A 12,278-nucleotide genomic window follows, 5' to 3' on the forward strand; every position below is an offset into this window, starting at 1 on the left:
AATTATCTGGTCATACTAATTAACTCTTAATAACAACTAACACAAAATTAAATAGCGACTAACGATAAAATCACACAATTTGGACATTAAATGCTAAAAATGCAACATACATTATTTTTATGATTTTTTCATTTTGTAAAATAAACTTAATTACTCCTAATTGTAGAACTACATATTAAATGCAAATGTGACATATTTTTATATTTTTTACTTATTTAACAAATAAACATGCACAGACAAAATATAAATAATCATCCAAAAGTGCCACGAAAATTCAAACATTGCACACAAAGGAAAATTGTTTTATTTTGATTTTTTGGGAGTAATTCTCATATAGGGCAAAAATCACGTGCTCACACCACCTCCGTCAAATCCTCGGACGCAAACATTATTCTTGTGGATCCTATCATGATCAATCTTCAACTTGTCTAGCGTAGATAACGGACAAATATTGGCACTAGATCCGTTATCAACCAATGCCCAAGTAACCGCCGAATCTTCACATTTGACCGTCAAGTATAGTGCTTTGTTATGCTCAGTGCCCTCCACTGGCAGATCATCGTCAGAAAACGTTACCCTGTTCACCTCAAAAATCGTGTTGGCAATCATCTCAAGGTGGTTCACTGAAATTTCATTGGGCACATGAGCTTCATTTAGTATCTTCATCATGGCCCGGCGATGCTCGTCCGAATGGATCAATAGTGATAACAACGAGATCTGGGCCGGTGTTTTCTTCAATTGTTCGATAACGGAGTAATCCTGCACTTTCATCTTTTTCAGGAATTCCCCCGCCTCTTCTCCTGACACGGGTTTTTTTGTTACTGCTAGGTTGGACCTTCTCAACTCCACGGGAGCAAAACACCGTCCCGATCGAGTTAGTCCCTGTGCCTCACAACTATCCTCCTCCACCTGCTTTCCCTTGTACATTACCACTGCCTTTTCATACTTCCAAGGCACGACCTTGCTATCAATCACTGGCAATTGGACTACCGTCTTTATAATGACCGGTTCCTTGCAGACCCCCTTCACAACAACCACGGGTGCAGATGATGCTCCCAATATTACCAATTTGGCCGGTTCTGGTTTCCTTGTAGCGGCAGATGGATTCTTCCCTAATATCACCACTGGCTTGACATCTTCCCCTTTTACCTGTACCCTTGCCTCCCCACCGGTCGATTTTTCTTTTGGAATGGCACGGATCATCATCACTGTCTATGATGGTTTCTTTGGCTCTCCTCCTTCGTGCACAAGCTCGATCATGTGGGCGTCGTGGTGTGCTGGCAATGGGTTCTGGTTAATGTAGGGTGCCTCCAGTGCCTGTACCTCGATCTTGTTGGCATCAATAAGATCTTGTATTGCATGTTTCAGCCTCCAACATTTTCTCGGTATCATGTCCGGGAGCTCCCGAACAATATTCACATCTTACCGAGTGATCCATATTTTGAGGTAAAGGATTTGGCAACCTAGGCTCAACAGGATTCAATAAACCCAACTGCCTTAACTTGTGGAACAAGGCAGTATAGGTTTCTCCCAACTCAGTAAAGGTTCTTTGCCTCTGCAGTCTATCATTTCTGGAAGCCGGATTTCCCCTGAAACCCGTCCCTAGAGGGTTCCTGTAGGCTCTTGGCGGTGGATAGGTATTTTGTGGTGGTGGGTAGGTATTATGTGGAGGTGAGTATGTATTGTGGGGAGCTGGCGCGCTCCATTGCGGGCGAGCTGGAGGTTGGGTATATGTCTGGGCTTGATGGACGGAGAAATGTTGTTCTTGTGGTGGGTAGTAGGGTTGTAGATGGTAATTTGGAATGTGTGGGTAGTTTGGATGATGGGGTCTGGGTTGGTAATGAGGGGAAGGACCTCTAGATATGGACCAATTGCCTGCCTCTATTATTGTGACCTCTTCTCTCTTTTTCTTTCCGAGCGCACCTCCTGTGCCGCTCTGAATGGCCTGAGTTGTTGCCTTAATTGCCGAGTAACTCAGGATCTTATTGGACTTAAGTCCCTCTTCTATCATACCTCCCATTTTCACCACTTCGTTGAAGGATTTGCCAACTGACGTCACCAAGTGACCGAAGTAAGTTGGCTCTAGAGTTTGTAGAAAGTAATCTACCATTTCCCCCTCTCTCATTGGAGGATCAACTCTGGCTGCCTGTTCTCTCCATCGGAACCCAAATTCCCGAAAGCTCTCCCCGGGTTTCTTCTCAAGCTTTAGCAATGTGAGACAGTCTGGGACTATCTCAAGGTTGTATTGGAAGTGTCCTGCGAAAGCCTGTGCCAAATTATCCCAGGTGAACCACCTGCTCGGATCTTGTCTTGTATACCACTCCAGTGCCGACCCGCTCAAACTCTGGCCAAAGTAAGCTATCAGTAGCTCATCTTTTCCCCCCGCTCCCCTCATCTTGCTACAAAAGCCCCGTAGATGTTCCATAGGATCGCCATGCCCTTCGTATAAATCGAACTTGGGCATCTTAAACCCTGCTGGTAATTGGACGTCAGGGAAAGGGCATAGATCCTTGTAGGCCACGCTGACCTGGTTGCCTAACCCGTGCATGTTCCTGAAGGACTGCTCCAGGCTTTTAAATTTCCGCATCACCTCGTCCTGCTCTGGGCTCTTAGCCGGCTTTTCAATCTCCGCCGGCACCTCAAAGTGGGGATTATAGGTATGTGGCTCGGGTGCTTTGAATGTGAGTTCATGGGGGTAATATTGTGTATCGTGAGCTTGAAACAACGGCTCACTAGACGATCTGTGCAATGGGGCTGGGGGAGGCACCACAAAGACGGGAACATTTGGTGGAGGAGGGTTTTGATTGGGTGGCGGAGCTTGGGGATCATAGGCCTCTCTTCCCTGATAGTAGTGACGGTTCGGGAAGCTCGTTGAGGGGCCGGGGGAAGGGTATTCCGGCGTGTGTCCTGGTTGGAGAGTAGGAGTAACGGGTAGTTCATGCCCCTTTTGGGCTCTAGCTAAGGCTATCTGCATTTCATTCATTTCCAGCCTCATTTTTTCCATGGCTTCCTTCAGCATCTGATTTGTCGTCTTTTCCGACTCAACGCTGTTGTCTGATCCAGTCATGCTTTCTGGTATAGGCCCTTTCGATCTTGTTTGATAATGGTACGGTGCCAGTACGCTCTAACAAACTAACTGGTTTAGATTGGAAAAATAACAAACTTGGTAGCGTTAGAGTTTTAACAGATATTGCAATTGCACGTTGAGGGATGCAATGTTCTTAGGCAGTAAACCATTTCTAACATGTTTTTGCTCCGACCGCATGCATCGTCTCGGCTTATTTTATTTTCCTCTTTCAAGTGTTTTAGAAAAACCTCTCTTTTTCTTCTTCTCTATTTCTTTCAGGTTTCCCTCACTTCTTTTCTCTTATTCACTTTCTCTTTTTATTTTTTAGCAGTGGTCGAATCTTATGTGGATTGCCTACGTATCATGTCCCCGCATGAATCAGACCAAGCGTAGTTCGTGATACAAGTGTGAAAAATAAAGACATCATTTTGGATTTTTTGATTTCAATTTACAAAGCCAAAACATTTTTGAAACACACTAAAACCTTTTGACGCAAAAAAGGAAAATACAGATTTCAACGGACAATCAGAATATAGAAAATACAGACTCAACTAAGCATGCTTCAAAGTTCTAAATTTTTGTGCCCGCGGGGCGTTGTTTGGCCTTGCCGTGGGTTTTGGCGCAAGATTCATTTGCAGGCTTTTCAACTATTTCATAATCTGGTGGACATAACCCATGACTGAAGCAAAAAGGGTGTCACGAGGCATTTGCTCACATGCTAGGCACCTCATGTAGATGTAGCGCCCAATCTCATCAATCCTACCCGGATGTCATCCCTTTCTCTGAACAGTTGCTTTATTCGCCGATTTTTTAGTCCCACTACTTGAGCGTTGTCGGCGACTTGATCCTGGAACCTTTACATTTGTTCTTCCATTCTGGCTATTAAATCAAAACTGTGCTTCCTGTCCATTCGGGCATCTTGGGCTTGTCTAAGGACTCTTTTTGAGAGTGGAATTTGTTTCTCTTAATATAGCAATGGTCCCTTCATAATCCCTCCTTATTTGCAAGACTTCTCTGTTGGTTGTCGGCATTCTTTCTGACTCGTCGGATTCGATCCCTAAGAGTGTTGTTTTCTTGGGCTAATTTCTTTCTGCCCCCTTCATTGGCTGCGGCTTGCAAACTATTTTCATATCGGAGATCCTGAACCTGCTTTTCCAATTCCCCTATGTGGGCCTTGTATTTGCGTTCTTTCGCCAACCAGCCCAATGCTCTTATGAAGACTCGGCGAACTCCTGAAGGTGAGGTCTCTTAGCTGGTCTTCCATATGACATCTCCCCTATGTACCAAGCGTGGTATCCGGGTGAAACTTCCCCTTATGCCCGATTTAGTACACAAGTATTTTCCTCTAGGTATTGACATTGGCTCCAGATCTGGCGGACCCTTGCTTCAGGGAATTGGGCATCGGGACTGATCTCAATCACTTGGGTACTTAGATCCTCATCTTTTGGCACTATCTGACACCTTCCAAGCTGCCTCAAAACCCGATATGGCGCATAAGGTTGAATGCTCTTAAGTCCCATTAAGAGAAAATAGGACTTAGCTGCAGGCATGTATATGACTTTGTCGACCTGTAACTATCCCAGTGTCCACTGTATTTGACTGGAATTGAGGGTCCGAATGTATAAGGTCCATGCCGAGACTCCTTCAGGTGAGGGGACCCCATTAATTCTGGTATCGAACTCCTCTATGCAAGTTTTAGAGGATGATCCATGGCTCAGGAACTGGGCACGGGGACACAAGTGTTCGGTCATCCACATTTGCAATAACAAGTTACACCCCTCGAAGAAATTTCCGCCGGCTTTGCAGGAGGTGAGAGCTCGGAAGATATCAGATACAATCATGGGCGCCAAAGTGCTGTCATTTTGAGTGAGCAGAGTACTTACGATCCCGCCTACCTTTATGTCAATATTTCTGTCTCTTCTTGGGAACACTAAAAGCCCTACGAAGGTAATCATGAAAGCAACCCGTCTATGTTTATCCCATTTTTGACGGTTACTCCTGCTGCACAACTTGTTTTCTGGCCTGTCGAACCCTCCCACGTGGCCGTATCTTTGATATATAAAGCTCAGAGTACAAAAACCTTTTGCCAAATCTGGATTATGGATCGTTCTGACTATTTTCAATGAGTCCAAAAATCGGTACAAAGATACGGCTCTTGGAGCAACCGGGTATTTGTCCCCCAATGGAGCCTCAGTACTTCCGATGTACCCGGCTATTTCCTCCAAAGTCGGGGTGTTCAAAATCCGAGAAGTGGAAGACATTGTGCGTCGGGTCCCAGTGAGTGACCAATGCTCTTATAATATCCTCTCGACGCCTGATTACCAACAAACCTGTAAGCCCTTTCAGATGTTTATTGACCTCGTATTGCCCTTCCTTGCCCAAATCATCCCACCAGAGTCGTAATTGGACATGGATTTCATTCAAGATTGAAAAGGGTTCATTTTGAGTCGGGTTCATCCTGCACATTTATTTAGGCGTTTTTAGGCAAAGAGCAAAGCATTATTTGACTTAAAAACTATTTTTTTTTACAATTTAAGAACTCAGCTTTCCGAACACGGCCTTTCAGCACTTCATGTATGAAGATTTTAAGGCCGTTTGAGTCTACCGGTCAAACATAATTTAAAAGGTGGCCGTTTGTGCAAAGTCAGCCTTCCGGTGTCCCTTTCGGGAACATTCGGCTATTTTTGATGAACGGTGGCACCTACCCTATTCAAGACTCTTTTTTCTAAACAATAAAAATTTTGTCATTTTCAGGTTATTTTTGCAAAATGGGAAGTTGGACCCGATAAGGGTTGCCTACGTATCTCACATCCGGTGAGAATCAAACTGACGTAGTTCGAGTTAAAAAAAAAACTAAATTAAATTAAAACAGGACTCTATTATTTTTCCCAAGTTAAACACCCTATTTTTCAAAAATTAAAATTTTGACAGAGTTTTGACACTACTTGGACATGATTTTTCTAAAAATGAGCAGTTATCTCTCTGCTATTTTTCCTCTCTTTTTTTCACAATTTTTCGGTTTTCCAGAATTCCTGTTTTCACAAGCCGGTCAACATGCCCGTTCGAAGCAAATTAAATGCGCAAACAAGATGCAGCAGGATGGTCTTTTTTTTTCAAGGTTGCTATTCCTAGACAGGTCCAACCCCTGTGTTGAGCCCCCTAAGTCATATGCAACGTGATGCAAATAAGCGTTTCCTACTAGGGATCCGGCATAAAGTCATGTTTTTCTAGGTTCAAATCTTGGGTATATGTTCTAGACAGTGTACCCGAGCGGACAACTCGAGTCGAGGAATGAGCTCCTTTCCGGGAACCAAAAGTCCAGCCGACTTAGAAACTTTCCGAGCCTCTTTTATTTCAGGGTATGACACTAGCAGAATAGGGAGTCTCAACCAGTAAGCACATCCCCGGAGGTAGAGAGAGAAGGGTTTCGGCACAGTTTATATGTACAGTCAAATAATATCAAAGCAGTAATAAGCATCATTTTGCATATTAAGCACAGATCATATGAGAATATCAGATAATAAAGCCAAAATACAACAATTTATCAAGCTTGAACCGGTTCTGGGTAAAGAAGTCCCCAGCAGAGTCTCCAGAGCTGTCACACCTCCTTTTTCCGCCCCCGCGAGGGCGCAGAGGGAGTTTTTCCAATTAAAGGACAATCGAAACGGGATTTGTTTATTTAATTCAGAGTCGCCACTTGGGAGATTTATGGTGTCCCAAGTCACCGGTCGAATCCCGAATCTAGAAAAAGATTGACTCTATTTAACAGCCCGCGAACCAGAAATCCAGATAAGGAATTTTGTTAACCCGAAAGAAGGTGTTAGGCATTCCCGAGTTCCGTGGTTCTAGCACGGTCGCTCAACTGTTATATTCGGCTTATTTATCTATTTTTTAACAATTAAGAACTTATATGCAAATTTTAACTTTGAACCGCTTTGTTATTATTTATTCAAAGAATTGCAACGTCGTGAGAATGCATCTCGAATTGCGCCACATAAATGTACCCGCAATTTTTGATACGTTCCAACTTCGTTGAGATTTGGATTTGGGTCACATAAATATGCACCCGAGCTTAGGAAAATAACATTATTAAATACACGTCTAAAGACTAACGCGTTGTTATTTTGAGAAAAGCCGTAAAGTTTGCTATGCGGCCTGTCTCGAAATCTAAGCATTCGAAATAACTATCCGTTGAGGGCCCCGCAATTTGTGTATTCTTGTTTGTCGAGGCTCGTCTCATTCATTATTTTTTAAAGGAATTTGCAACGTCATGGACATGCATCTCGAACCACGTCACAATCAATGCACCCGTGATTAGCGACACATTTCGACTCCGTTAAGATTTGGATTTGGGTCACATAAATGTGCACCCGAGTTTAAGAAAGTAATTTATTCAAGGCGCGCCTAAAGCGACTAGCATATCATTATTTTGGGTAAGGCCGTGAAATTTTGCTAAATGGCTCATCCCGAAGTCTAAGTAATTTTTCAAACACGTATAGAGGGCCCCGCAACTTACGATTTATTTTTGCGAAGCACACCTCATTTATTTTAAGGATATCCTAAAGTGACTACATTTCTATTAAATTCGTCTCTAAAATAAAAGAGAAAAATCCTAATTAATTACATGCTTAAAAAAAAAACGTAACATATTAATTGCTAGATTAAGACAAATGTTAACGGAAAAGAAGATTACTAAAATTGAAATTATAAATAAAATGCGGAATCGACAAATAATATATTCAAAAGAAACTAATTAGCCTATAACTAGATTAAACTCGCATTGTTAGATGAATTGATTCATTGGGACTAAATGCTTTTCAACTACTTGAAAATAAACCCACCTTAATTACCGATGCTTACGAAAGTTTGTTGAAGCTAGCTCGTTAACTTGAATAACCTATTGGATTAAGGTTCTTATCCTTTCTACATTTAATCGCGCTTCAAATATGTCAAGCCTACGGATTCTATAAAATTAATGGCCTTTTTATTTCTGCCTAAAACTGGCAGAACTAAACCTATTCAACACTTACCTCTTCAAACCAAACAAGCCCCCTTTTAAACAAACAAGCTGCCTGAACCAAACCTTAATACCTAATTCACAAAATTAGCCCAAATTCACGCCTTAACTAGGTTTATCTACATGTTCACGATTAACCTATTATTTCAGACTGATGCCGGCTCCAATTAGGATTACCTAAACTTGTTCAATTCCAACAACTTGATATATTTATTTAAAACAAAACAAAACCCCAACTATCATACATTGAAACTAAGGAAAATTGTAGAAAACAGTTCAGTCGAATATAAATCCTATAGTCCACCTTCTTTATTGAATTACAAAGATAGACTATAAAACTACCTATCATTTGACTATTAAGCTATCAGTACAACTTAAATACTCGACTATTCGAGCATTGCCTTTTATTTTTTCAACAGCTACATGACATTGTGATTCGAGAATGTACCTGGTAATAGAACAATAGAAGAAGAGGAAGATTAGCAGGACAGCAGTAAACAACACAACAACAGCAACAGCGCAGGAATACACAAAACAACCCCGTAACAAACAGTGGCAGAAACCCAAGAGCCAGATTCAGATACCAAGCAGAAAACTTGAAAACCAAATAGAAACCCAGAAATTCAAACGAAACAACACTCCAAAACCAAAAGAAAAACCAGGAAAGCCAATCTAAATATCAGTAGTACCAAATGCAAACCACGGAAGCAGTAACAGAATTCTGATTTTCAGCCGTAAATAAAGGCTTCACTTTCAGTTTTTAACTCTCAAAGAATCAATTTTAAGTTCTAAAAAATCAGTTCTTTTTTAACTTAAACCCTGAAATTTTTTCTTTGTGTTCAAAAAATCTCTCCTCTTAGTCCCAAATGACCCCTATCTTATACCCAAAGCAAGACCCTTTCCAGCCCCCTTTTTCTTTTACTTTTTACTATTACCCTTTTATTATTACCCTTTTTTAATTACCCTTTTCTAATTACCCTCCACTTCTTTCTTACTTTCCAGCCCTATATTCCTCTACTATGTGGGTTATTTAGCCTTTCATTATTACCCTACTATTTCTAATTCCCAATCAGCCAAACATCTCTCATTCATTAGTGGTTCCCCTATCAATTAGTTCAAATTAAAGCACATTAGGACCCCACTTGTCAGACCACTTAGTCAAACCAATTTTCCACTATTACATTAAATTATGGTATTTAGGTGCCCCACTTCCCACTACTATCAGTAAACCAAATTTCTCTATTTCTCTATTCCTAAAACACCCCGGAATCCCATCAGCTATGGCCAATTGATCTAACAGGTAAACTAATCACTGGTTAACCTAAACCAATGCTCAATTAAACACTGAAATATAAAGAACTGTATCTAAATTAAGAACAACATCAGTTATAACCAACTTAAAACCTATCAATTTGATTACTGAAACTATGAAATTAACCAAATGACATAATTGGAACAAAGCTGCAATGAACTACTGGAATCAAAACCGACTCACACAGATGCATATTATTCATATTTGAAACAAATTATACGTTCTAAATCAAACCTAAACAAAAACAATTTGAATACTGTAAGCATACTGAATTACAATAGACATAAGCACAAATTACATATAATCACATGTGACATACTTTGAACTAACAACAATGTCGAACAATTACGGGACTGAATGAATTTATACAAAACTTACTAATACTGACTGATTCGAATCAATCAGGAAACTAAAGAAGAAACAAAATACAGAGAAAACACGAAACCTTCGGATTTGAACAATAATAAGAAAGGAGTAGAAGATGAATTCACTGAGCAAAAACTAATAGAAAAAGAAAAATTGAACGGAGACCTACCAGTCAAACAGGGACTGAGTTCGAACCTCTAGAGCCTATTTTTTTTTTTTGGGACTTGAGGCCAAGGTAGACCCTAGTCGAGTGTTCTTGAACGAGAACACATTCGACTAAGGTCCGTTTTGACCTTAGTATCTGACCTAGCTTCCAACTATCATCCTTAAACTCCTGATTCGAGATCTCCCGGTGTGATTCGAAGCAATCTAAGGGTAGTTTAGGAACGATGGAGGTCCGGTGGTCACAAGGTGTGAGTTTGGGGTCAAGTTGATAGGCTAGGGTTTGGGGCGGGGATCTTCGATTGAAGATTCGAAGAGCCTCGTTGAGATTCGAGGTAAACTGAGTGCGGATTTGGAGAGAGGAGGTTGTGGGGGAGCTATGGTGTAAAAATGGGGAGGTTTGGGCCACCGGAACCGCCATGAGGCAATTTCCGGTGGCGGAGTGAGGTGGAGTTATGGGCTGGTCTCTAGGTTAGAGACGAAAGGGAGGTAAGGGGTCTGATTAGGTTTGGGGGGTAAGGGGGTAGGGATTTTGATATATTGAAATCAAGTGAACTAATCTGGGCCGTTGGATGGTGGGATCCAACGACCTTGATTAATTCATTTAATTAAAACGGGGTCGTTTGGCTTCAGGGTGGGTTGGACCGGTGTGGTCAAAATAGGTCGGGGCTGCTTACGGGTTAGGGTTGGTCATTAGGGACCGTTGGATTGATTTGGGTGGACGGCTGTGATTTTTGACGACGAAACGACGCAGTTTCGACATCACACTACGTCGTTTCGCCCGTCTTCGAGGCTGACTGGTCTGGATCGGGTGAAGGTGAGACTTGGGCCTGATTTTGGCCCAAATTGAAATGGCCCAGTCCGGTTTTCTCCTTATTTTCACTTCCTTCTTCTTTTTCTTTCATTTTCTTTTAATTCCTAATTTGAATTGTAAAAATCAAAATTAACCTTACAAAATATTAATTATCCTTTAACAACAATTAACACACAAGACAAAACATTTTTAAAAAATAAAATCACACAATGGCACATTTAAATGACAAAAATAGGATAAATGCATATTTTTTGTGATTTTCTTTCTTTTAAAACCAAACTATGGTTTAATTAATTCCAAAATGCACAATTAAATCCTAAATAGGCATGCAACATGTATTTTTGTATTTTTCAATTAACTAAAATAAAACAAACACTCACAGACAAGAATAATTAACCAAAATGTCACGCGAAATTCTCAAAATCGTACCCAGAGGCAATTTATTTTATTTATCAATTTCTTTTGGAGTAATTTTCGTGAAACAAAAATCACGTGCTCACAATATCGATTGTGGACATTTGCCCCAGTCACAGCTGGGTACTTGATTAAATTCTGTTTCATCTGACGTGATGCGATCGAACTCCACTTATTTAATCCTTGAGTGAAAGCTTGAACAGCCCAATCATGAATGACTGATGGTAATTCCATGCATTCCATTTGGAACCGAGATACGAGCTCACTTAGCATTTTGTTATCCCTCTACTTCACTTTGAAGAGGTCTGATTTTCTCGTTGTGGCCCCAGCGTGTGCTTTTACGAATGAATCCGCTAACATGGCAAACAAATCGATAGAATTCGATGGCAAGTTGTGATACCAAACCATAATTCCCTTCGACAGGGTCTCCCCGAACTTCTTTAGCTATACAAACTCGATTTCGTCATCTTCCAAGTCGTTTCCCTTTATGGCGCACGTGTAAGAAGTAACATGCTCATTTGGGTCAGAGGTCCTGTTGTATTTAGGTATATCGGACATACGGAACTTCTTTAGGATGGGCTTCGGAGCCGGCACTCGGAGGGAACAGTTATGTATGAACTTTTTGGAATCCATTCCTTTTAAGATTGGTGGTTCCCCCGGTATTTGATCGACTCTGGAGTTGTAAGTTTCCACCTTCTTGTTGTTGGCCTTGATTTTCTTTTCTCTCGATTCTATTCTCTTAGTAAGCTCCTCGAGCATCCTCATTATAGCAGGATCACTTGTCGAAGTATTATCACCCGATCTTTCAGGCTCTGGCTCGGTACAACGAGTAACCTCTTGTTCGACCCTATTTGGCGCCCCATGCTGATTTTACAACTGGGAAATGGTGTTTTTTTGGGCTTGCAGCATTTTAAATATTACTTGGAGACTGACTCCTTCATCTCCTCTGCCCTGCGTACATTGACCGTTAGTTTGACCCTCTCTGCGTACGCTTCCTTTGGGGTCTGCGCCTAAATCCATATTCAAAGCAACATGAGAACTGACATCAACCGGGTTAACGGGCGGTGCACCTCTGAGGTCAGCCTGTGGCACCTTGATTCCTGGGGCGATAACATTCTCATTTTCT

The sequence above is a fragment of the Nicotiana tabacum genome, chromosome 6 (assembly GCF_000715075.1).
Source record: "Nicotiana tabacum cultivar K326 chromosome 6, ASM71507v2, whole genome shotgun sequence".
Lineage (NCBI taxonomy): Eukaryota > Viridiplantae > Streptophyta > Magnoliopsida > Solanales > Solanaceae > Nicotiana > Nicotiana tabacum.